Genomic DNA, 25,630 nt, shown 5'->3' on the forward strand with positions numbered 1-25,630 from the left:
CCACAGATGGGGAGACTGAGGCTCGGGGGAGATGGCGAGACTGCCGCCTCACAGGGCGGGGCAGGGGACTGAGCGTTCCCGGGGAGCCTCGTGCGGCCCTCGAGGGCGATGGCCCTCGACGCCAGCCGGAGAGCGAGTAAGACAAGGCTTTGTGGCCCAGCCAGCCGCCGTCCCTGGCCATTTCGGGTCGCCTGCGCGGGGCCGTCTGGGACTTGTAGTCCTCAGGCGCATGCCGTCCGCGGCGTGGCGCAGCTCGGGTGGCCATTGGCTGGCGCGAGGCGCCGGGGCCGATGGGACGGGCGGGGGGCGGTCTCGCGGCGTTCGCTCGGAGCGGGAGAGGTCGTCACGTGATGTTTGGGTCCCGGCTCCGCCCCTTGCACCGCCCCTCCCGCGGAGAGCAAGCGGAGCGCGCGCGCGAACCACCCCGGCCCAGGTGAGGTGGCGGGTTCGGGCCGGCGGAGCGAGGCAGGGCCAGGAGGGCCCCGCCGGGACGGCGCGCGGCCCGAGGCGTGGGAATGCGGGGGTCGGGGGTCGGGCGGGGCGCGCGGGGCCTGCGGGGGCGGGGGCGGGGCGAGGGGGGTGGTGCCTCCGCGGGAGGGGCAGGCTGCCGGGAGGGGGCGTGGTCATTGGGGGCGTGGTCTCGGTGGGAGGGCTGGGTGGACGGGGGCGGGGCGCTCGGGAGGGCCGGGGGCGCTCCGGCTCCGCCCCCCAGGGCGCGTGTGCTGGATCCACCTGAGGGCGCATGCGCGGGGCTCCCTGTGGCCTCTGTTCCCACTTGTGGGACGCAAGGGGCGGCCTCGGGGGCGTCCCGTCCGCGCCTTCCTGACTTACGAGGTGCCTCCTCGTTCTGAGTGCGGGTCCTCCCGCCCCAGCAGCCTGCAGGTGACCAGGTGTGTGCTGGCCCCGGGGGAGCCCGGCGGGGGCTCCTGTCGGGGGTGGGGGGCTCACTCACTGCTCCGGGGCGCGGGGCTCTGTGTGCGCCATCCGGCGTGGTGGCGGCAGCCATGCGTGTCCCAGGTATGGATCGCCGCCCCATCGCAGAAAGTTCTGCGGGCCTGGCCGCTGGACGGGATGGGCCTCTGCCGTCGCCGCCTCACCTGGCCCCCGCCCTGCGCGGCTGGCCTCCCGCCCTTCTGCTAGTGCTGGGGGCTGGGCCGCTCTCCCGAATAGCGTCTCCCACCAGTGTTCGCCTCCCTTCCTCTCCAGCTCCTCCTGTTCCGGCACTGCCACTGCCACGTGTGTGCTGTCGTGTCTGCAGTCCCTGGGGGCCAGAGGGCCTTCTCCACTGTGCCCCCCGCAGGGACACCGTGTTTGGGTGGAAGACACAGATGTCCAGGCTTGCAGTGTCCCGTCTGCTGAGAGCGTACTCTGGTGAGGTCGCGCCTCTCCTGTGCTGGGTCCTGCGTAGAAATGTGGTGCGGCAAGTGCCTGCCCAGGACAGCTCGGGGTCCGGAGCCAAGTCGCCAGTGCAGATGGCTGTGGGAGATGGGCGGATCCAAGAAGGCTTCCTGGAAGAGGGGAGCCTTAGCAGTGCCACATCCACATCCATCCTCTGTTGGCCTGGCTGCACTGTGTCCATGCGACTTTCTGTGCGGGTGAGCCGGGTGCCTGGGCACAGGAGCTGCTGTCTGCTGGCTTCCAGGCTCCCAGGCAGGCAGGCGTCCCTGAGCCCCTTCTCCAGCTCCCTGCAGCTGCAGGGTGAAGGTCGAGGTCTGGCTCCTGCCTGTTCCTCCAGCCACATCTTCTACAACCTGCATCAGGTACCCCAGCCACGTTGGAGGCTTTGTCTCCTGCATTCATGTCTTTTTTTCACCGGCATGATGGCTAGGTCCTCTGCTTGGAATGGCCTTGTGTTCCTGATGTCCCCTTTGGAACCTTCCTGTCCCCTGCCCCCCCAGATGAGGTTCACCCACAGGCTCATGGCCCAGGGCCCTGGTGCTCAGCTTGCCTTCTTTGCTGCACCGAAGTGATCTGTGTGTGGTCACGCGTGGCTGAGAGCCCGGGGGCACAGGGACCTCCATCTTGGTCACCCTTGCATCTTGGGTGCTCAGCCCAGTGGGGTGTGGGCACCCTGCAGGCTGCAATGAGCGCGTGGGTCAACACAGGGCAGCAAAGAGTGCGTGGTGAGAAGTGCAGTCGTGGCTGGACGCGTGTTCAAGACATGGGGAAGCTCGAGGCAGGGGGATGGGCTTACCCTCTGGTTACCTTCCCGCTGGGCAGGAAAGACTTGCACTCTGACCAAGCATGTTCTGAGCCCTAACGACAAGGGTGGATGTGTGCTGCAGGGTCCCAGGGAAGGGGGCCTTCCCGGGTCGTGGGCTCTGAGCCGGGCCAGGCAGCACGGTGACATTTGGTTGGCTAGAAAGGGCGGGTGGCATTGTGGGTAGTTAACACTAGTTATATCTGCTGCGCTCACTTGGGGCTCTGGGGGCCAGGCTCTGGCCCTTGGCACTTTAGGCTCCGTAGCTCAGTTCATCCTCACAGTGAGCCCAGGACAGGGCCTGTTCTATTCTCATAGTACAGATGAAGAAACTGAAGCACAGAAAAGGGAACTTGCCCCGAGTCCCTCAACTGTGAAGTCCTCAGATACCGCCCATTCGGCCGGACACGCCTGCTTCCAGGGTTTGCGCGTCTTGTTCTTATTACTCCTGTTTGGGGTGTGAGCCTCTGGTCAAGGCTGATGTCATTCACTTACCTATTTGCACACTGTGCGTCAGTGGTTGCTGGGTCCGTTCTGACCGCCGCCGCGCTACAAGTGGAATTTGGTGTGTGCTTCTAACAAGCGATTCCGTTTGTTAGAGTCTGGTTTGTGAAAGCCATCCTGGAGGCTTTCCTGGGTCGTCAGGGATGCTGCTGTGCACACATTACAGGGTGGGGTCACAGCGAGTGGTCAGCAAGGGTGTAGAGAGGAGGCTCCCCTCACTCTGTGTGTGGCTCTGGGTGAGGCTGGAGGGTCTGGGTACATATTTGGGAATGAGTCCTCGATGCTGGTGAGGCCCCAGCTGACTCTTGAAAGCTGAGCTTCACCTGGGCTGGGGGTGGGAAGGCGGTTGCAGGCAGTGGGAGACAGGAGAGAAGGCCTACAGGGGTGCGGGTCTCCCACAGCCCAGTCTGGCTGAGGACCACTGGGGGAGACAGGCTGGGGGGTGGGGCAGGGGTCTGGGCCTGAAGGCACGCAGGGCAGGCAGTGGGAGGCTGCTGTGGGCAGTGGGAGGTCCAGGCAGGCCTGTGGGCCCCGTGGCTCAGTATCATGTGGCTGGTCCTCACGGGGCTCCCCCTTTGGGAGAGCAGGGCCAGGTCATCACGCTGATCCTGTGAGCCCCCAGCCTGGAGCTCTGCGCTAGTAAACCTTCACTGTTTTCTTTAACGGACTGGTGGGAAATGGTCTTGTTTTCTGCCTCTGGCGTCCCCTGAGAGGGGACTGGGACCAGCCCTGACTGAGTTAGTGCCCTGCTACGGAAACAGTGAGGCCCCGCAGACGCGGCAGCGCAGGGTCTCAGCTGTGGCCTGCTGACTGGTGTCCCTCATTAGTGTCCCCAAGCTGGCCCCTTCTGGCCCTGCAGCCATCCTGGCGGCGGGAGCTGCAGGGGCAGACACTGAAGCCCTGGGGCGGGGGAGGGTTCCTGGGGTGCGGGGACGAGGTGCTGTGGGGGTGAGGGAGTGCTCGAGCGGCTGTGTGCGCCCCCTTCTGAGTGACGGCAGACTGGCCCTGCTGGACGGCGAGGGCGAGGTGGGGCTGCTCGGACTTGGCGAAGCAGGAGCGCGGCGGGAGCAGAGCAGTCACCCCGATTACCGACCTCTGGTGTCTGCCCAGCCCCTGCTGGGCTCCTTGTGTTCCTCAGATCGGAGACCCCTCCACCCCCAGGGCCCCCCATCCACAGGCCCAGGCCCCGAAGGGACCCGTCTGGTTACCCCTGAGCTGCCCCGTCTGCCCCACGTTCCCCTCCCGCTGCTTCGGGACTGGAGGCGCCTCCGCCCTGAAGGAGGCCCTGTGAGTTGGCGGCCGGCCGCGGTAGCTGTGCCGTGACTGTGTTGATAAAGACCTGACCCCGCGCCGCTCTCCCGTACGGAGCTGCCGTCAAGCTCGTTCTGAAGGAGAGCTCGGCAAGGGTCTGAGGGCTTTAGGGAATCCAGGTATCGAAGTGCAAAATAGCGCCTGGGGACCAGAGGCTGGGCAGACGGTGAGGCTGGGTGAGGGGGTGGAACGAGCTCACTAGTTGGCCGGTGGCTGGCTGTCCCACACCCGTCCCCACCCGTCCCCACCTGTGGAAAGATGCCCTGTCACTGAGTCAGGATCCTCATGGCTGTGGGTCCCAGGGCCGTGCTTGGGCCTCCGCCTGTTCACATCTGTTCTTCTGTCCCCCGTGCCAGACCCTGGGTGTGGGCTGAGGGGTGCACACTGAGCCCGTGCGGGACTTTGGGCTGCAGGGTGGCTGTGAAGGAGGAGGGGGGATGGCCTCTGCAAAAGACGGCGGGGGGAGGCACCCTGAGGGGCAGTGGGGGCATTGATGTGCTGGGCAGAGCCAGTGTGCAGGGGATGGGTGCCCCCCCAGCCCCGGCCTCCCTCCCCCCCCCGCCGCCGGCCACGGCCCTGGCCACCTTTGGCTGCCCTCCACTGGGAGCCAGAGTCCATTCTGCCACGTATTTGGAAAGGGATGTGTTTTTAAAGCAGCAGTCCAGGACCAGTGTCCCCTGAAGGGGAACCACAGGGCACAGCAGCCCCCTTCCTGGGCTGGGCTCCCGGCTCTGCCTAGGCTTTTCCAGCTGTGCCGATGAGGAGCCCGGCCCCTCCCCTGCTGCACCACCCTCACTGAGGGTGCCAATGAGTGTGGGGGGCCGGGGGGAGTGTCCCATTCCCTCCCTCCCGGTCCCTGGTCCAGAGAGCCCGCAGCCGCAGGGGCGGCCATTCCGGCTGTCTGCAGCCTCCGGCCTGGGTCCCCGCTCACTCCCGTGCGGCCCTCCTTGCCCGGGGGCGTGGGGCTGGGCCGCCCTCCTGCGGACAGCACTTGGGGGTGCTGGTGCTCGCATGGCTGTGCTGCCTCCCTCCCTTGGCTTTGCAGCTCCCGATCACCTTTCCAGCCCCTGGGAAGCCTGCCGGGCCCACTTCTTGGCCTCCCGAGCCTGCCCTCGGGTGTCTGCTCCGCTGTCTGTCTGTCTGGGACGGCCAGCCCTGCCGGGTGACCGCCACCAGCTGGGTCGAGTACTGCTGTCGGAAGCCTGCCCGTGTGTGGGGCCTGCCACTCTGGCCTGCTCGAGCCCTACGGGGCGCAGGGCACATAGAGAGCCTCGCCTGGCTGGTTCCTCTCTGCCCGTGGTGTTGGGCTCCCTGTGGGCTCCCTTGGGGTCACCCGTGGTCCTGGGAAGGAAAAAGCACATAGTAGGTGCTCAGTAAACACTTGTGTGAGCACCGGCTAGTGGTTGGAAAGGGCTGTTACCGTCTGCTGGGCCTCTTGTGCACCTGGGGTCACCCCCCACCCCCCGTCTCCAGCGGGTGGGAAGCCGTGAAGGGCGGTGAGAGCATGGGTGGGCCAGCCATGAGCAGGTTCCTCACGTGTGCCGTGTGCAGCCCTGGCAGCAACAGGAGACGGGCTGCTTGGGGCTGGAGCCGGGGCTGGGGGAGGGGTGACTCACAGCTGCGGGTGGAGCCTTCCAGATCCTGCAGCTCGCGGCTTCCAGGACAAGGGGTTGGGGCAGGTGCTGGCAGGTGGGTGACGTGTGCATGGTGCCGCAGGGCCCTGAGGAGTGTCTCCGAGACTCCGAGCTGCGTGGGTGGTGAGGGGTCTCAGTGTCACTGATGGGAGCAGGGTAGTGGGTGGGTCCCTTCCCTTGGACTGCGAGAGGTGACCTCGTTTTCCAAGGCTGGAGGCGAGCTGGGCGTGGAGGCCCGCGTGGGCCATGGCATCTGGGCCCTGCCTCTGCCCTGCCGCCCTGTGGCGCTGTGGAGCCTGGGGCGTGGAGGGCTGCTGGGCCAGCAGGCGTGGCGTCGTCCCTGGGGGATGGGGACCGGGCTCTAGTCACCGCCGTGTGCGCCCCTCCCGTCACCCAGCACAGCTCCTTGGTCATGTTTCACCTGTACTTTCTGAGAACCGTGCGTCTGAGGGAGGGATTCGGTGCCGGGGACGCGCGGGGATGCAGAGGGCGGAGCTGCCGCGCTGCGCCTTCCAGCCCTGCCCCCTCCCTGCTCCCGGGCCCGGAGAGGAGCACCTGCTACCTTTCTGGGCCTCTGCCCTCTGGCGGGAGGGGCTGGGAGGCCCTCGCAGGGGAGGGGCCTGCGGGCAGCCTGCGTCAGGTGTAGGCACAGATGTGCTTGGGCGGGTGGGGGTCCGAGGGTGCAGGCTCGCCCTTGCTGCCGCAGGTGACGGGCACCCCTGGGATGGGCAGGAGCGGCTCAGTGCAGGAGCCAGGCTGACGGGGCCGCCGGCGCCGGGAATGTAGGCGTCCTGTCCCGGGGAGAGGACTCCGGGCTCCGGTCCCGGGAACTCAACGCTTGGCTCAGAAGGGAGCTGCGTTGCTTTTGTTCACAACTCGTGAACGGAAGGAGTCCCGCGGCTGTGCCTCAGGGGGCCGGGGACGACGGTGCCCCCCGGCTTCCCGAGGGAGGGGACGGGACTTGGTGGCCGGCTCTGCTGACGCTCACACCGCTGGGCCGGGCAGCGTTGTGCCTTTGGAAGACGGGCCTTTGCTCCTGGGGCCCCCGTTTCCTCCTGGGGGTCCCTGGGGGTCCGCTGTGCACAGAGACGTTGGACCTGGCCTCCCCTCCCTGCTAGCTCCACGTCCCAGGGGGCAGGTGCTCGGGAAACCCGGTCAGGCTGAGTATCACCCCTGCTCTGTGCACCTAGTGGCTTCGGGCTTGGAGATGAACGGCCTAGTGTCTTTTTCTATCATTAAGTGTTTAATTTCGTGACAGCGACACGTTCACATGTAGCCGAAAGGCGTACTTCTGAGCCACGCCGTGGACCCTTCCCCGGTTCCCCAGTGACGCGTCCTGCAGAGCTGTAGTGTGCTGTCGCAGCCAGGGCCGCGGTGTGGATGCAGCTCGGGTACAGGCTGCTGGTTTCCAGCGCGGAGAGGACCCCTCCCGAGTCGCCCTTCGCAGCCACCCGGTTCCTGCTGCCCCGCCCCCAACGCCTGCGACCTGCCAGTCCGTCCTTCTTGCTCCAGTGTCATTTCAAGGATGTCATATACGTGGAGGCAAAAAGCATGTCACCTCCGGGGACCAGCTTTGTCTCTGGCATGGCTCCCTGAGACGCCCCAAGGCTGCCACACGTGTCAGTAGTTTGTTTTCTTTCATTACCGAGCCCTGTTCTGCGGTGTGGACGGACCACGGTGAGCTCCCTCAGTGCACTCGCATTTCTGTGCTTGGAACAGTTTATGTGAAAGCGTGTAGGGAAGCCCACACAGCCCGACGTCGCAGCGGCCCTTCTTCACCCCACGGGTGACACCGCCCCTGGTTTCTGGTGTACACGGCCGGGGCTACGAGTATCTTTACCGGCCCAACACAGCTACAAACTTGTACGTTTTCCTTCGTGTCTCACAAGTCGTATGCTGACAAGTTTGTGCACCTTGGTCGTTAGCCCCCCCCAGCCCCGCCCCTGCTAAACAGAAAATCCTGGAGATCTTTCTATATTGGTACAAAGGCTTCTCTTTTTCTTTCTGACAGCTGCGTGGTGTTTCCAGCACAGAATGTGCCGGAATCAACTCAGTGGTCCTTTGCTGGTGGCAGCGTAGGTGACTTTCAGGCCTCGGCTGTTACAGAAGGAACAGCCTTCGTCCATGGTTAAGCACGGCATGTGTGTGGGGTAGGCGCCCTGCAGTGTAGATGCTGGCCGGAGGAGACACGCACACAGCCCGCCTTCCCGAGGGCAGTACAGTGGGCGCCCCGGGGAGGCTGCGAGGCACCCGGCTCCCCCGTGCTCCCCATGCCAGCCGTGAACAGGCTTCACACAGGGACACGTCCGGGTTCCCTTTGGGGGAATAAGTTTGCATCTTTGTATGTATCAAAGAGTCATTTGTATTTCCCTTGTGCCCTTTCTGTTCCTTTGTTCATTTTCTACAACCTGTGCTAGTTGATCTTTTTCCTATAGATTATGGAAATCAGCTCTGGGAGCGTCAGCTGAATGAGGCCATTTGCCTTCTCTGGTTACCGTTTCTGTTTCACCATCTAGAAGCTCTTCCGTGGTTGAATTCATCAGTGTTTATGAATTTGGATTTTGAAATTTTGTTACGAATTCATCGTTGTGGCTTCGGATTTTGAGTTCTGGTTAACAAGGGCTACTTTTCGTGTTTACAGAGACTTGGCCTTCTCCTGGTGTTCACGGCTTTAAAGTTTCCGTCCATTTGTTTTTTGCGGTGTGTGGTGTGAGGTCTGGGTGTGATGAGCCTTTTCCAGTCACTGTAGCAGGAGCCCCATCCAGATGGTCTCCCCTGGTCTTAGGATCTGGCTTCCTCACGCCCTGAATTCCCATTTATGTTTAGATTTTTTTTTTTTTTTTAAATTTTTTTTAATGTTTTATTTATTTCTAGGAGAGAGAGAGACAGCGTGAGCAGGGGAGGGTCAGAGAGAGAGGGAGTCACAGACCGAAACAGGCTCCAGGCTCTGAGCTGGCAGTCAGCACAGAGCCCGACGCGGGGCCCGAACCCACGAACCGCGAGATCATGACCTAAGCGAAAGTCGGACGCTTAACCGACTAAGCCACCCAGGCGCCCCAATGTTTAGATTTTTTTAAACAGATGTGGTTCTCTTCACGGTGAGCACTCAGCACGAGGCGCGCGGTCTTAAACGCAGGCGTGCGAGGCGGGGTTGCCGGCGGGAGGGAGGTGGTCTAGGGCGCGTCTCGTGGGCGTCCTCCTCTCGCTCGACTGAAGCTTTATGTCCCTCGATCAGCAGCTCCCCGTCCCCCCGTGCCCTTAGTCCCGGCCGCCCTGCCCCTCGGACTCCATGAATTTGGCTGGTTTGGATGCGACAGGTTAGTGGAGTCACGCAGTGTGTGCCCTGTGACTGGCTCATTGCGCCGCACCGTGTCCCCAAGGGGCATCTGCTGGCACAGGTTATGGACTCTCCTCCTATTTTTTTTTTTTAATGTTTTTTATTTATTTCTAGGAGAGAGAGAGACAGTGTGAGCAGGGGAGGGTCAGAGAGAGGGAGTCACAGACTGAAACAGGCTCCAGGCTCTGAGCTGGCAGTCAGCACAGAGCCCGACGCGGGGCTCGAACCCACGAACCGCGAGATCATGACCTAAGCGAAAGTTGGATGCTTAACCGACTAAGCCACCCAGGCGCCCCAGTCTCCTCCTTCTAAGAGGCTATTACTCCACGGCGTGAAGGTGCCACGTTGTTCTTACCGGCTTATCTGTTGGTAAACAGACTGTTTGCACAGCTTGCTTCTGTACCTTGGCTCCTGTGTACGGCCCCGCAGTGAACACGGCAACGCCGCCATCGCTTCGCGAGATCCTGATTTCACTTCCTTTGGATACATACCGAGGCGTGGGATTGCTGGATCGTTCGGTAGTCCTGTTTTTGATTTTTTGGGGAACCTCCGTGCTGGTTTGCGTAGCGGCCGTGCCGTCCGCGTTAACAGCGTCTACATGTTCTGGTTCACTACATCCTCCCCGGTGCTTGTTAGCGTTTCTGTTGTTTTTGACGGATGTGAAGTAATATCTCATATTGGTTTTGACTTACATTTTCCTGATAATTAGTGATGTTGAGCATTTTTTCGTATCCTTGTTGGCCATTTGTGTGTCTTTTTTGGAGAGATGCTCGTTCAAGTCCTCAGCCCGTTTTATAATTGACTCACATCCTGATCTTTCAGCCCTGTGCTGCTGCGGCCCCTCGCGTGTTTAGGAGACGAGCCCCGCCAGATGTCTGGCTTGCACACATTCTCTGCTGCTGCCTGGCTGCCTTCTCGCTCCGTCCACGGTTGGCGTGGCTCTGCAGACGCCTCCTCGTTTGATGCGGGGCCACTTCTCTGTCTCGGTTTCTGTTGCCTGTGCTCCAGGCGCTCGCTGCCAACACCAGTGTCAGGAAGCTCCTCCCCGAGGCTTTGCGGCCTGGGTCCTACACGCATTTGAGTTTTTAATTCTGAGTGGATTTTGTGCGCGGTGTGAGCGAGGGTCCGTTTCATTTTTGCACGTGCAGCGTCAGCGTTCCCAGCCCCGTTTGTCGGAGAGGCTGCCCTTTCCCCACTGCACGTCCTTGGTGCCCCTGCCGAAGGTCGGCTGTGTGTGTGCTTGACTCCCGGGCCTCTCTGTTCTGTTGTGCTGCTGTCTGGGTCTGCCTTCCGTACTGTTCTAGTGTCTGGTTGGTAGCGTAGTTTGAAGTCAGGATGTGTGTGATGCCTCCCAGCTGTTTGTTCTCTTCTGAGTTGAGATTCTTGTTTTCTGTGAGCTGGTCCATGGTCCGCGTAGACGCTGCTTCGCGACCCTTGTACTGTGTCTTCACATCTCTCAGAACGGACTGCTTCTGTGTCATAATTTCGAGGGTGGACTCGCGATTGTCTTTACATGTGAATCACCCTGTCTGTTCTTTACCCGGTCCCTCCCCCAGACAGGCGCGCACTCAGACCCCAATCCAGACCGGTCCCTCCCCGCGACAGGCGCGCACTCAGACCCTCAAACCAGACCGGTCCCTCCCCCAGACAGGCGCGCACTCAGACCCTCAAACCAGACCGGTCCCTCCCCCAGACAGGCGCGCACTCAGACCCCCAAACCAGACCGGTCCCTCCCCGCGACAGGCACGCACTCAGACCCCCAAACCAGACTGGGTTGGGTTTGGGCTTGTGTTGGAACCGTGAGTTAGCTGGGGAGAGCGACACCTTTGTGATCCCGAGGTTCCGCGCGAGCTGTGGTTTATCGTTCCCCCCCATTTTGGTCCCTTTGCGTTCCTCTTCAGTGCTGTCACGCCTTCTGTCCGTGAGGAGTCTTTTCCGTGCTGTGCTGTGAGCACGAGCGTCTGTGAAGACTGCCGGCTTCTGCATGAACTCAGTCCCGTCCTCACTGGGCTCTCCTGTCTCGTGTGGTTACTGTGGGTCTTCGGGTGTCCAGGAGCAGCGGGCAGTGCCGCGCACCCTTCCCTCCCAGCCTCGTAGCCTGGGGTCGGCCTGTGACCCATCGTGGGGGCCGGTTCCACGGTGTCCGGGTGACTGACCGCGGTTGTTGTGGGGGCCTGGTGGGCATTGCCCTGGGTGTTTTTCCATCGAGCAGGTGTGCCTTTTGGACTGAGATATAGATGTTTTGTGTGCCAAGGAAGAGCCTGTCCTTCCTCTTTTATTTTTTTAAAGCAAAAATCACTGTCGAGGTTAGTCAGTTCCCATTTCAGTCAGCGATCACGGACATCTCTCCCCGGATATGTGAACGTGAGACCTGACACCAGTGGGGTGGCTGAGGCGCAGTGCTCTCCGTGGACACACCTCACGTGGCCTGAGGTGTAACGCATGTGAGCAGCGGGGCTGCCGGGTGCCTTCTTCTGCTCGTGGTTAGTTTAGCATCCATGTGCCGCTCTTCACAGGCAAGGTTGATCTGTACTTTTCTCTTAAAAACATTTTTTTTAAATGTTTATTTATTTTTGAGAGACAGACAGAGTGTGAACAGGGGAGGGGCAGAGAGAGAGGGAGACACAGAATCTGAAGCAGTTCCAGGCTCTGAGCTGTCAGCACAGAGCCTGATGTGGGGCTCAAACTCACGGACTGAAAGATCATGACTTGAGCCGAAGTCAGAGGTTTAATCGACTGAGCCCCCCAGGCGCCCCTGAATTACATGATCTTTAGAGGGCAAGTAGAGTTCCCCTGTGAAACTATGGGGGCCTGGTGCTTTTTTGTTTGTTTTGTTTTGTTTTGTTTTAAGGAAGAGAGTTCTTTTTTAAGTTTTCTTTTTAGGGGTCAGTTTTATAAATCACACATTTTCCTAGAGAAATACCAGTCTCATCCGAAGTATTAGATTTATTCACAGAGACTGGAGTAAAATGGCCTCTTGTGATTCTTTTAATTTTCTTGGTTTCTGTGTTTATTTCCTTCCTGTTTGCTCCCATCTGTGCGTGGCTGGGTTGAATGAAGTGGGGATTAGGCTCACTGTCGCCCTGCATGGCCAGAATCTGTGTTAGCTTGTGACCCCGCAGAAGCTCACCTAGTGCTGGCCTCCTGCTGGTAAGAGAAACAGAGGATAGGCACGTATTTTGTGTCTTCTGCGTATGGTGGTACTGTATACATACAACACCGTAATCTAGAGGAAAGAAAGTGTTCTTAGAAAAACCACGAGGAAGGGAAAATATATTTATAGTACCTCCTACAAAAATGCCACCTACAAGTGGGTCCACGAAGTTCAGACTCCTGTTGTTCAAGGGCCGACTGTAGTGATTCTTTTATCGTTTTTATTTGTCTTCAAAGATTCAGCTTTTAGGTATTTCTTTTTGATTTTTTAAAAATGTTTTATTTATTTTTGAGAGAGAGAGAGCATGAGCAGGGGAAGGCCAGAGAGAGAGGGAGACATAGGATTTGAAGACAGACTCCAGACAGACAGACTCTGAGCTGGCTGTAAGCACAGAGCCCGAAGTGGGGCTGGAACCCACGAACTGCTAAATCATGACCTGAGCCAAAGTCAGAAGCTTAACTGACTGAGCCACCCAAGCGCCCAGCTTTTAGATGTGTTTATTAAGTTCAGTTTTCTTTTTTTCTGCTTTTTAACTCACCACTTTTTGCTTACAGTTAACTTCCTTTGCTTTTTCTCAGGTTATCCTTTTTCTTAGGTGTTTGATTTGTATGCTTGGTTCATTTGCTTATTTTCTTTTCCAAAAAGTGTTTCATGTTTTTTTTATTAAAAAATTTTTTAATGTTTATTTATTTTTGAAGGAGAGAGAGACAGAGCATGAGCAGGGGAAGAGCAGAGAGAGAGGGAGACACAGAATCTGAAGTAAGCTCCAGGCTCCGAGCTGTCAGCACAGAGCCCGACACGGTGCTTGAACCCATGAACTGTGAAATCGTGACCTGATCCGAAATTGGATGCTTAATTGACTAAGCCCCCCAGGTGCCCCAAGAGCTTTTTCTTAAGTTCTGATCAAAGTTCTTAAGTTCTGATATTTTTCCACATCATTGCTGCCTTCAGAAGGTCTGTAATTTTGGTTTATATTATCTTGTTTGGTCCATGAGTTGCTGAGGAACAAGGTTTAAAATTTCCAAGTGACATGTCTTTTGATTCATTGGTTTTTTATTAGCAATAGTTTTAGTTGCGTTTTGATCAGAGAATACGAACCTTCTGGGTTTTATGCAGTTTTCCTTGTGGTCCTAATATGGAGTCCGTTTTGGTCACGGTGTCACAGGTGCTTGGAAAGAGGATCTGTTTTTGAACCGGGGTGTACGGAGGCAGATGTGTATCAGTCAGTTACACAGCGTCAGCCGTGTCCTGGGGTCACGTGTACCTCGGTTTCTGTGCGCTTGCTCTGCTGGGGACGGAGGTGAGTGGACCTCGATCTCTGCCATTGGCACATTTCTGTCTTGTTTTCCTCGTTCTCCTGTGAATGTTGGCTGCTGTGTGGCTTGGCGCACAGCTACTTAGAACTATTTTATTTTTATTCTCATTTGCACCTGTTCGTATCATGAAGTGCCCTTCTTTGTCCCATTTGTACGCTGCCTGCGTTAGGGTCACGACTAGTTTGCATTTGTTGGTGTGCCTTTGCCCATCCTTTTATCCCTGACCCTCTGAGTGACCTCACACGTGTGTCTTATGTGCCACGTGAAGTTGGATTTAGCTCTGTGATCCAATCTGAGGATTTTTTTTTTTTTAATTTCACTGGAGAAGGTAAACTACTGTATGATAGTTGGTATAGGTCAAGTAGATTTGATTTAAGTTCTGTCATGTTGTGTGTGTGTGTGTGTGTGTGTGTGTGTGTGTGTGTGTTTGTGTTCAGCATCTTTTACTCCCTGGGGTGTTTTCTTCTCTGTGTATGTTTTGAGTCTATATGTTTCTGACATTTAGCAGAGTCTGTATCTGCCATAAGGGTTCCCCTTGTTACGCTTCTTCACGTGATGCCGTGAGCACTCTGTGTGCGTGGGGACCAGCTCTTAAGCACCTTCTGTGTTGAGCGGAATATTATCTCCTCCTGTCCTCGTCCCCCCGACCCTTCACCCCCAGGGAGCCACTCTGCGCCTTGGAGCCGGGAGTGTGTGGTGCACGGCAGCAGGGCGCTGCAGGTGTAACTAAGGCTGTGGTCCGTAAGATAAAGAGTTCGCCTCGCATTATCCGGGTGGGCTCAGCGTGGTTACTTGAGCCCATAGAAGCAGAGCACCTTGTCCGGGGAGAAGTGAGAGATTCTGAGAGTGAGGAGGAGGAGTTGGGGTGCGGCCCCCCATAGGGCCCAGAGGGGGCCCCTGGCCTGGGGCTGACCTGCTGGCCACCAGCTCGGAGAGTGTGGCCGCAGCCCCGTGGCTGCGCCGACCCGTGTCCGGCCAGGGGTCCGAGCTGCCTCCCGGAGCCACGGGCAGCCCGGCGAACTCCTGACCTGCAGAAACTGAGAGACAGCAGATCTGCATGGCCTGCTGCCAAGTCCATGGTCATCGGCTTGGGCAGCAGCAAGGAGCAAATGCCCCTTCCGTGAGTGGTGGTGACATTCGTGTGCCTTGTTGTCTGTCTCTTCCCCTTGTGCGGGTGTAGTCAGTACAGTTTATTCTCTTTCCCAGCTTTCACCTTCGTGCCCTTACTGCTTGTGTCTTGTCACGGAAGCGTCAGTCGGTGGTCCCTTCCGTCCTTGGTCTCCGACCTCCCCCTGACGGGCCGGCGGGCTGGGTCGTCCGGCTCTCCTTCCTGCCCCTTCCCTCTCCATTTTTACGCGCGGCATCACCTCTCCATAGTCACATGTGTGGATTGCCTTCTGTCCCTCCAGCCCCATGTCTGTCTTGCATCTACAGGGAAGTGGGCTCAGTGCTCCCAGCCCTTTCCATCGAGTTCCCGGGTTGGCCACTGGTGGGCTGAGCTTTGCCCTGCAGATGCTTTCTCAGAATGGCTGGTGGGCGGGGGCCTGTGTGTTCAGAATGGGGCTTCTGGGCTGGGGGGGCCGCTTGCGTGTTGTGGGGACCCTCCATCCTCTGGTCGGCCTGCAGCGGCCCCTCCGTTGTCTCCTCCCGGGGAGGGTCACTTTGGAGAGCACCCAGGCCCCCCCCGCCCGGATTGCTCTCTTCCCGAGGCTTCCACGTCTTTCTTTTCTCTTCAGGAGGTCACCTCTCTTGTTTCTGTCCTTTGTGACACTTTTCTTTGTTTTCTGGGCTTTGCAGGCTGGAGACTCTCTGTCTCTGAGTCTGGTCTTGCAGTGCTGCTCGAAGACTTCCCACGCAGGGACGAGTGCTCGTGGCCTCGCATTTCAGGGCTTTGCTCTGCTTCCCGTGGGGTGTGTGGGTGTTGCTCACCTCTTGGTAGGTGTCCCTGCTCTTTTCTCTGTCCCTCGCCCCCACCTCGTAGTATCTGTATCAGTGCTGGGCAATTCTTCTTTCATTGTGCTTTTTAAGAAAGTTTTAAGATGTTTTTTTTTCTTTTTGGTAGTAAAATATACATAACATAAAGTTGATCATTATAATCATTTTTTAAAAAGTGAAGTCTGCACCCAGTGTAGGGCTTGTGAACTCATGACCCTGAGATCAAGAGCCCTCTAGGCACCTCCACTCTAACCAGTTTTAAGTGTGTAATTTATAAGGTTGTGCGGCCACCACCACCATCCGCCTCTAGAACTCTCATCTTCCCAAACTGAAGCTCTTTCCCTGTTACACACCGGCTCCCCATGCTCCCACCGCCCTTGCCGCCATCATTCTGCTTTCTGTCTCAGAACCGACACCTCCCGGGCCCTCCTGTTGGTGACATCACGCAGCATTCGCGCTTTGATGTCTGTTTCCATCCAACACCATGTCTTCAGGGCTTGCCTGTGTCATGGTGTCTGGATTTCCTCCTTTGGCTGAGCAGGAGAGTGGTGGAGGGGCCACGTCTGTCACCCAGCCGTCCACGGACACTTGAGTTTCTTCGTGTCCTGGCTGCTGTGAACCTGGTTCCTGTCCCTTCCATTCCTTCGACAAGTGGGTCTCCTGGGCCCCTGGGAACGCTGTGGCTGCACACCCACCAGCAGGGCACACGGTTCCCTTTCGGCATGTCCTCCCCAGCTCTTATTATTTTCTGGGTGGTTCCGACAGTAGCCGTCCTTCTGGGGGTGAGGTGGCACCTCGCAATGGCTGTGGTCTGTGTTTCTCCGACATGGGTGATGTCGAGTGTGTGTCCGTGTTGCGCATCTTCTCTGAGGGCCTGTCTCTGAGGGGCCCTTGGCCCGTTTGTAAAGAGGACTGTTCCTTCCGTTGTTGAGTTTTAGGAACTTTATGTGCTCAGTGTTAATCCCTTATCAGAGATGCTTCCCGGCCCGTGGGTTACCTTCCACTCCCCTGATGGTGTGCTTTGATGCACAACAGTCTTTAATTTTGGTGGTGTCTGATTCATCTTTCTTTTCCTTTTTTTTTGCCTAAGCGATTGGTGCCAGACGTGAACAGCCATGGCCATCTCCAGCACCACGAAGCTGCTGCTCTGTGTTTCACTCTTGAGTTTCAGACTTCTTGCTCCCACGTCTAGGTCTTTGATCTTTTTTTTCACCAATTTTGTGTATGGGGTTAGGTAAGCATCCAGCTTCATTTTGCTGAGTGTAGCTGCCCGGTTTCCCAGCACTGTGTGTTGAAGGGGGGACTGGCCTTCCCCGTTGAGGGGTTCTGGACCCTCGTTGGAATCACTGGGCCACTTACTGGAGGGTCTGTTTCTGGGCTCTGTTCTCTGCCGCCGGTCTGTGTGTCTGTCTTCACACCAGCATTTATGCCGAAACCACAGTTTCGATGACGGCAGCTTTGTAGTAAATTTTAAAATCAAGAAGTGGGATGCCTCCAACTTTGTTCTTTTTCAGTATTGTTTTGTCTTTTGAGACTTCATCGTTCATTTTGGAACAAACTGTTTCTTTTCTGGATCAGTCTTTGTGAGAGTTCTCCCTGCCCCCTTCTGGGGGGGCAGGGCTAGAGGGGATCAGCCTGTGCCCGCAGGCCGCCCATCTGGGCATTTCTCGCCATAGTCATGGTTCCTGTTCTGGCACAGCCTGGCTTCTAGGGCTACCTCTGACACCCCTCCTTGCCCAGCTCTGTTCTCAGTGACTCAGGGCCCGTCTGTGGAGCTCAGGGAACCTGAGGTCCCTCTGAGACCTGCCTCACACTGCTCCCCTCCCCACTCTGATCCCTGCCCTTCCTCCTGTGAGGACTCCGCCCAGCTCCCTGATCTCCGCAGGCCTCACCTGTGCTGTAGGGCTGCAAATTGTAGTTCTTACTTCTCTGAATACGAAGCGTTCAGTTACTGTTAAGTTTTCTGTTTGATTATTTTTTGGAAGGAGGGTCATTCTCCCCTTCTTAATGTGATTTCTAGAAGGAAATAGGAAAAGCTATGCTCAGTTCGTTTCCTTGTATTCAATAATCCGGACTGTGGGAAGGAAAACAGGATGGTGTGGTTCCTGTGCCTGTTCCGGTGCTGGCATGTAGGACTCATCCACACCCTTGCCCCCTTCTGCCATGACAGAAGGGCCACCAGCCGTGCAGGGCTGAGCTCCAGGCTCGAGAGGCTGGCCCTGCGGACCAGCAGCTGAGCGGGCCTGTCACGCTCAGCACCACGGACAGCTCCAGGGTGTCACACTCAGCACCACGGACAGCTCCAGGGTGTGGCCAGCTCCAGGGTGTCCCTGCAGGAGCCTCTGACTTGAGGGGGCCTCCACCCAGGGCAGCCCGGCCTGCCCACAGGGATGCCACCTCCCTGCAGACCCCAGACCCCGGGGCAAGCGGCTGGAGGTGCAGGGCTGCCCTGGTGTCTGAGCCACCGGCCTGGCACTCGGTACCAGCAGCGGGGGCGTGCAGTCAGGGGAGGGCTGTGGGGTATTGCTGTGGGTTGGGGGTGAGGGAAAGCCCTCTTTTCACCGTGCGGCCCCTCTGAGGTGGGTCTGCGTGTTCAGTGGTCTCGTGAAGAGCGTGGGCTTGGGGGCCCTGGCCTGTGCCTGCTGCCTGCCACCCTGGCAGGTGGTGGCAGCCCTCTGTGATTTATGTCTGCTATCTGTAATGAGGGGAACCCCACTTCCTCCGCCATATTCCCTGAGGCCTTGCCGCAGCCGTCACCTCCTCCAGTGGCACGGTCTCCCCCCCGCCCCAACTGGCACCCTGCTCAGGTTTCCACATCGCAGCTGCAGTGGAGGCGGGGTGTTGACGGCCTGGGCGGTGGCCCCGGGGCCGCTGGCTTCTGGGAGGACAGGACAGTGCCGCTGGGGGTGATGGCAGGTGGCAGTGCCCGTGGCGGTTTCCTGGTGGTGGGACAGTGCAGCCCTGCTCGGGTCCTGCTGCCGTGGGGTGCTCCCGCTGGGACCGTGTGAGGGGACGGCGGGGTTGGAGGTGAAGCCGCACCCCAGACACTTACAGGGCTGGCGGCACTGGTGGTGGTGACGGTGCCTGCTGGGAAGACACTGGCCTGTCGTTGTGCCCCGTCCCAGGTCCCCTCTGCCCCTACACGGGGCTTCCTCGTGATTGAGGTTTTACCTGTGTGCCTTGACCCTTTCCCTGTGACCTGTGGGCCAGCCCCTCTGCGCCTGGGCCTCACTGAGGGGTCCTGGGGCTGGGCTGCCCTGGCTGTCCTGCCGTCACCGGCTGCTGCGTGGAGAGCTGGGATGTGACAGCCCGGAACGGCCCGAGCTTCAGCCTTGCAGCCTGGTCCGGTGGCCGAGGCCCCGGGGGTGGGGCCGGCACAGACCTGGGCAGGACGGGGACCTGGGTCTGGATCCTGCCTCAGCCTCTGACTGGGCTTCCTGGGCGAGTTCTCGTCTCTCTGAGCCTCAGTTTCCCACCTGTGAAGTATGACAGCTAAGATTCCTTTCCTGCGGGTCCAAGGGTTAGCTGGTGACTGGTCCGGCTGTGCCCGAGCAGATGGAGCTCACGACCCCAGCCAACCTTGCCCGCACTGCCCGCCCCCCCCCCCCATCAGAAGTCTCTGGGTCTGAGGGGGGGTGTGCCTCTGGGCCCATGCAGCTGTGCCGGTGGGCGCGCCCCCACCCCTGTGACTCAGGCTGTCTTCTTGCTCCTTTGCTGCCACCGTCCTGGGAGAGGGCTCTGCCGCTGGAACAGGCAGCTGGGCGGTGGGCTGGCCTCCCGTGGCCTTCCCGGGGGGCGGGGGAGCGGGGGCTGGGGCCGGGGCCGTGCAGCAGGTGGAGAGAGAGAAGGGAGAGATCCACTGGCGTCCTGACCGCCCCTTGGTGCCCTCAGCGGTTCTGTTTCTCTGTGGCCCATTCTGGGTGCTGTTCCGCAAGGTGCCTGGGGTGCCTGGCTGGCGTTCCGTGTGACGCGGAGTCCACATTGCTATAACAACACTCCGAGGTGCGCCACTGCCGCTCCCCCAGCTGGCCCCCTCTGCCTCGGGCGGCGAGGTGCATGTGGGCTGAGCATCTGGCCTGGGCGTGCGTGGGGAGAGAGGCAACAGCCAGGGCGTGGAGGCCTGAGGGTGGGTGTGGGCATGAACTGGGGCTCCGTGACTCAGGGTCTCTGCACCCAGATGCACCTTAGAGAGGTGAGGCTGTGTGCCCAGGTCACCCGTGGGAGGGGACTTGCCCCAACCTGCAGCCGCTACCCCGTGGAAGGAAATGGTGTCCGCAGTCACGATTCACCAACGTCCCTTTTGCTGTGTCCTCCCCTCGGGCAGGTGTCCTAAGTCCCAGCCAGCCGGCCCGAGGCGGCAGCATCCACGGGAAGAAGGCCCCCCAGCAGCTGTCCCCAGCCTGCACCCCCAGCCGCACACGTGGGCCATCCTGGCAGACAGACAGCTGGGGGACCCGCTTCTGCCCAGGTGTCTGGTGATCTTAGGCACATTCTACCCCCTGGGCCTCCACAGAGGGTCGCCTGTGGCCAGGACCTGGGAGATGGCTGTGCCTGCCTCGTGAGAATGAGTCGGGTTATAACTTGTCGGGCCTGTCCCATCGAGGTGGTTGTGTCCATGTTGTTACTGTCGGGAAAACCACATGGAGGAAAAGAAACAAAGCGCCTGCCCTCGGTGTCCCGGCCTCTGCACCCCCCCCACCCCCGCCTGTGGGAGCCGCTCCTAACACTGCCGCCTGCCCTGAGCCCTGCGTACACCCTGACCTCCACTGTGGCCCCTCGGAGGGTGTGGCTGTGGGAAGGGGAAGACTCAGGGACCTGGCCCTGACCACCAGTCGGCTTGCTCGGTGCCTCATGGCCCTGGCACCTGGCTGTGGGAGTTAGTCACCCATCTGCAGATGTTTGCCGAGTGGGCCAGGTGCTGGTGACATGGAGGTGGCTGAGATGGGGCGCCGGCCGTGGGCCACTCACCATGTGACCCAGTCATTTGTGGCTGGTGACCAAATCGGGGCTCCGCCTGGGCTCCTCCTGGGCCAGACCGTGGCTGGCTGGGGGCCATGTGTACCCAGTGAACCCCTCTCTCAAGGAGCAGAGAGGCTCTTGGACAGGAGCAGGGACCAGGTGTGTCTGTCACATACAGGCTGCTCCGGGTCCCTGCTGTCCGGGCCACCTGGCAGCCTGTGCACAGTGCTGGGGCACCGGAGGCCCCTCGGCCAGCACGGGGGTCCCTTGGCGAGTACAGGGTCCCTCGGTCAGCACAGGGGCCCCTCAGCCAGTACAGCCTCCCTTGGTCAGCACGGGGGCCCCTTAGCCAGCACGGTGGTCCCTCAGTCAGCATGAGGGCCCCTTGGCCAGCAGGGGGGCCCTCGGCCAGCACGGTGATCCCTCGGCTAGCACGGGGGGCCCTCGGCCAGCACGGTGATCCCTCGGCTAGCACGGGGGCCCCTCGGCCAGCACGGTGATCCCTCGGCTAGCACGGGGGCCTCTCGGCCAGCACAGGGCCCTCAGCACTCACTGCGTGCCTGCTGCTCCAGCCCTGGGGACACATCCGTGACCAAGGCCGCCACATGCTGTGGCCTGGATGCCTGCACGTTCCCCACCCGCCACCCCAGCCCTGAATCTGTCCTGTCCTCCCGATCACCCGACCCTGTTGTCGGGCCCAGGAGCGCTAATGTCTGCTGGGTTAAGTGAGGGCGTTCATTTCATTTCTCTGGATTCTAAGAAGTGGCGTGTGCCCAGCAGAGCTAGAGGCCCCAGCGGCTCACATCCCGCATGCTGGGCCCTGAGTGGGCCCATGTGCCCGCGGCCTCCCCTTCCCTGCCACTCAGCCATGGCGTTCCGGGCAGTTCTGTGACGCTTTGACATATGATATTCCCCCTGCAGGGCACCCTTCAGCGGCCATAGCGCACTCACAGGGGTGCAGCCATTGCTGCGCTGTGGTTGCCGGATGATTTCATCTCTGCAGAGAGAGACCTCGGCCCACAGAAGTCCCCCCCGCCCTTCCCGCCCCTTATCTACCTGCCAGCCCGCGGTTTGCATCTTGTCTGCGTAGATTTGTTCTGGACATTTTGTAGACATGGAATCTACCCGCACGCGGCTCTCCATGGTGCTCACGGCTGTCCCGGCGCGTCTGTCTGAGGCCAGCCCGCCAGGTCCCCCCGACTTTTCCACGAGGGCCGTCTGGACTGTGACGGAGCTGGCGGACACGAGGCGCCCAGATCTCCTGCGTGGGGTGCGGTGTGCTTCGAGGGCTGCGCTCACCCGTGAAGCCACCACCCAGCAGTCCCACCTACCGGCAGGTCCCTCGCGCCACCACACCAGACGCGGGCGTTGTTGGTTCTGGAATGTCACATACGTGCCGTTGTACCCCGTGAACTCTCCGTGGTCTGGCGTCCCGCGTCTGACTCCACGTCCCTGGGAGTCCCGCCGGGGCGTGTCTGGGCAGGTTTCATGTTGGGAGGTGACAACCGGAAGCGGGGGAGGGTGTCTTTCCACAAAACCCCCCAACAGTTCTCTCCCTGGTGGCAGCTCCCGGGGCGGCTCTGCGACACGCAGGCATTTCTAGCCTCCTCCTCTTTCGCGTAACTTCTGGGTGTTTCCCCCGAACTAAACGTATACTTTTAACGCCATTGAGAATCACTGTGTGATATTCTGTCTCGGGTATCGAAGTTGGTGTATTTAATTCTCACCATTGGTTAGTTTGGTTGTTTCTGGTTTTCATTTTTTATTTTGTAACGTTTCTGAGTATTTCCTGTCTGGCTGCTGGAGTATAAGCGGGTGCTGGGCAGGGTCCTTCAGCCGGGTTTTCTCCGTGTGGGGGGTGGCGCGAGGGGCCACCCGTGTGCCCCGCTGTGCGCCAGCACCGACCCTCCTGCCTGTGGCTTTTCGCGTGGGTGGGGCGTGCACATTTCTACTTGGGTTCTCTGCTCACATCCGTGCTGGCTTTCATTACCCTCGAACGTGTTCCAAGGGCAGTGTGTAGGGGCGCCTTCCGTGGGAACGAGAGCAGCCTCCGTCCCGTGTGGTGTGTGTTTCTAGTGCTGTTGCCTTTTAATCTTGCCTCTGTTGTGTTTGGATTTACGAAATCTTTTTTTAATTTAATATTGCTGCCAAGTCTATTTTCCTGTGTGTGTGTGTGTGTGTGTGTGTGTGTGTTTAACATTACTTTTGTATTTCTGAGACGTTGTCTTTTGGATTGCTTAAATGTTTTCTTTTTTTATTATTTTAGAGAAAGAGTGAGCCAGTGTGGGGGAGGGGCAGAGGGAGAGACAGAGCATCTCAAGGAGGCTCCACCCTTAGCGCAGAGTCCAGTTGGGGCCTGATCCCAAGACCCTGGCATCATGACCTGAGCCGAAACCAAGAGTCAGATAGAACCTCAACCAGCCGAGCCATGCAGGTGCCCCAAATGTTCTGTATTTAATATATTTTTTAAAATCCTCACCCTTTAGTCCGTCTGGATTGTTTTGTTCAGGTTTGAGAGGAGGAACTAGCCGGCTTGGTGCCTCCCGGGAGGCTCTGCATGCTGGGCGCCTGCCCTGGGGGTGGTGTCCCGCGTGCACTTGGTGGTGGCGACAGTCTGCTGGGGGGTGCTCCCCGTGGGCGGGGCGCCAGGGGGCAGGGTCCCCCTCTGCCATCTGGCCTCCCCCCGCCCCCTCTCCCGGGGCCTCTTTCCCGTTTATCTGTGTTTTCACTGGACTTGCACTCCTGAGGGGCTGTGCTGAGAAGCCGTGTCCCCGGGACCAGACCGCAATCCGCACCAGCTTCACCTTCTCTTCCTGCTGCTTCCTCTTACGGGGCTGTGTTCTGTACCCCATGTGCTGAGTCCTCCCTCCTTCCCCGCCGTCCGTCTGTCTGTCTGTCTGCAAGGGTCCCAGTGGCTGCTGGGCTCAGCCCAGTCGTCGGTCTCTGGAGTGTCAGCCGGGGCGGGGGGAGCAGGTCCCCCGTGGCAGGACGGCCTGTTGGCGGGCTTGCCTCGCAGAGCTCCAGGGCCAGCACCCCTCTGCCGTGTGGCTGTCTCAGGGTCCCTGACGTCCAGGTCCCCACCTGTCACCGACCCGGGCTCCCGCAGCAGCCTGGGGCAGGCCCTGGGGACCATGGCCAATGGACAGTCCTGGCGGGAGCTCTGAGGCCCACCCTGGCCTCCTCCTGGTGGGCGGCGGTCCCTGGATTGTACTGGGGTCGAGTGTAGGGTGTGGGGGGAGGGTCCACGTTGTCCCTGCCATCTCCCTGCCGCCTGCTGGTTTGAGGCTGGGCCGGTGCTGGCTCCCAGGGACCTGTCCTCTGAAGGGCGTGGGGAGGCCCGGGTCTGACTTGTAGCCGCTTCAAAGGCCAGAGGGGGCTCTTCCCAGGGAGCTGGTCCCGGGGGCCTCCCCCCCACCACGTTTCTCCTTCCTGGGCCACCAGACAGATGCCTGGGCGTCTCCGTGGACAGGTTAGGGACAAAAGTGCTGGGAAGAGGCTGGGGGAGAGAACAGGGAGGGAGCAGAAGCGGGGGGCTGGGGCTCAGAGCCGCAGGCCCACCTGGACCTGCTGGGTGGCCTCGCTGAGTGTGCCCTACAGGGGAGGCAGGGAGGTGGCAGGAGGGCTCACTAGTTAGCGTTGTGTGGCCCCTGTGTGGGCTCCCTGCGCCACCACGCCCGGGGACTGGGGGGGCCGTCCCACGCATGGGCTCACTGCGCCACCACGCCCGGGGGCTGGGGGGGCCGTCCCACGCATGGGCTCACTGCGCCACCACGCCCGGGGGGGGGGGCCGTCCCACGCACAGTCTTCCCTTTCGCCGCGCGGGGACTGTCGTGTCCCCCTGCATCGGGCGGCAGGAGCTCACTTCGCTGTTGCCTCAGGCGCTGGCCTTCCTCGGATGGAGCGGTGACCACGTGGGATCTGTTCTGTCGGGAGGCCAGCTGCACCCGCGGCACCGCTGCGGGTCTGTGCGGGGGCCTGTGTCCAGCCTTTCTCATCCCGTTGGTTGGTTGTTTCCATGCACAGAGTTTCAGGTAGGGAAGCGTCTGGCGTTTACTGTGATAGCTTCACGGAGACGTAATTCACACACCCCGAAGTTCACCCTTTCGAAACGTGTGACCCGGCGGTTTTTGGTGTGTTCATAGAGCTGTGTATCCGTCAGCACTCGCATTCCAGAACATTCTTGCGGGCCTAAAAGAAAGCGCACACCCAGGACACCCAGGAGCTGCTCTGCCTCCAGCCCCCCTGGTCCCCCGACTGCTTTCTGTTCCGATGGATTTGCTCTTTCCTGACGTGTCTCCTAAGTGGAATCGCACACGTGTTGTTTCTGTGTCGGGTCCTCTCTGCCTACAGAACGTTGTCCAGATCCGCCCGTGTCTGCGCCCGCCCCTCGTTCTCAGGGTGTTGGACGGAGTCTGGGGATCACGCTCCTTCCTGAGAGTTTGCTGTTTTCCTGGGTACTGTCCCCTCGCCTTCCCTGCGGACTCGCCCTCGGCCTCTGACCGTAAGAAGGCTCGCTGGGGTTCTGATCGGGTGGGACAGCCCACCTCTTCCCGAGACCGAGACCGAGACCGAGACCGGCTCGTCCCACCCAGGAGCGGGGGCGGGGTGTCTGCTGGAGCCCTTCTGCCCCTCTGTGTCCCCGGAGTGTTTTCCAGTGCTTCTCGCTTCCTCTCCCCCTTCCTGCGCATCTGTTCCCGGGTGTCCTTCCTCTTCGTCGTCAGTGGGGCCTCTTTGCCACGCTGTCCTCTGACCGGTGTCTGTGTGTGGGGGCTGTTGCTCTCTGAGCATGAACTTCACACCCTCCTACTCCACCCACGTCTTTGACTTTTGACATTCGCTTTGGGTTTTGCACACAAGCTGTCATGTCAGTGGCAAAGAGACCAGTCATTCCATGTCTGTGTCGACTGTCGATGGCCTCTGCTGTCAGGCTGCCTGGCCTGGACCGGTCCCTGGTCCCTTGGGAGGGTGCTGGGTGGTGCTGGGCGGGGCGGGGCCTCCCGGACCTTTTATCCAAGGGGTGTTGAATTCATCAATCTCCAGAAGGTTCTCCTGTGTTTCGTCAGGGGTTTGGTTGGCATCTGTGGGCAGCTTGTGAGCTCTCCCTCTGGTCCACTGCGGTGCTGGGCCTCCTGGTGTTTGTATGCTCTGCGTTCCTGGAAAAGGAAACTGGGGTTTGAATCTTATGTCCTTAGTCATCTACTTAGTATTTTCTTTTTTTTTTTAATTCAAAAAAATTTTTTTTTAAAAAAAATTTTTTTTTTTAATGTTTTTTTTTTATTT

The 25,630-nt window shown here is 59.6% G+C and overlaps 1 protein-coding gene across 7 annotated transcripts in view; it reads left to right on the forward strand.

The window, feature by feature from the left end:
• Positions 1–407: 407 nt before the first annotated feature.
• Positions 408–25,630, forward strand: part of TSNARE1 (t-SNARE domain containing 1) — a 95,854-nt gene continuing 70,631 nt past the window's right edge. For all 7 annotated transcript variants that reach the window (XM_039232956.1, XM_039232957.1, XM_039232959.1 and 4 more), the window contains exon 1: positions 408–433. The gene's annotated coding sequence lies outside the window, so the exon portion shown is untranslated. The remainder of the gene's footprint in view (positions 434–25,630) is intronic.

Source organism: Hyaena hyaena, unplaced genomic scaffold (genome assembly GCF_003009895.1).
Source record: "Hyaena hyaena isolate Hyena2069 unplaced genomic scaffold, ASM300989v1 scaffold_69, whole genome shotgun sequence".
Lineage (NCBI taxonomy): Eukaryota > Metazoa > Chordata > Mammalia > Carnivora > Hyaenidae > Hyaena > Hyaena hyaena.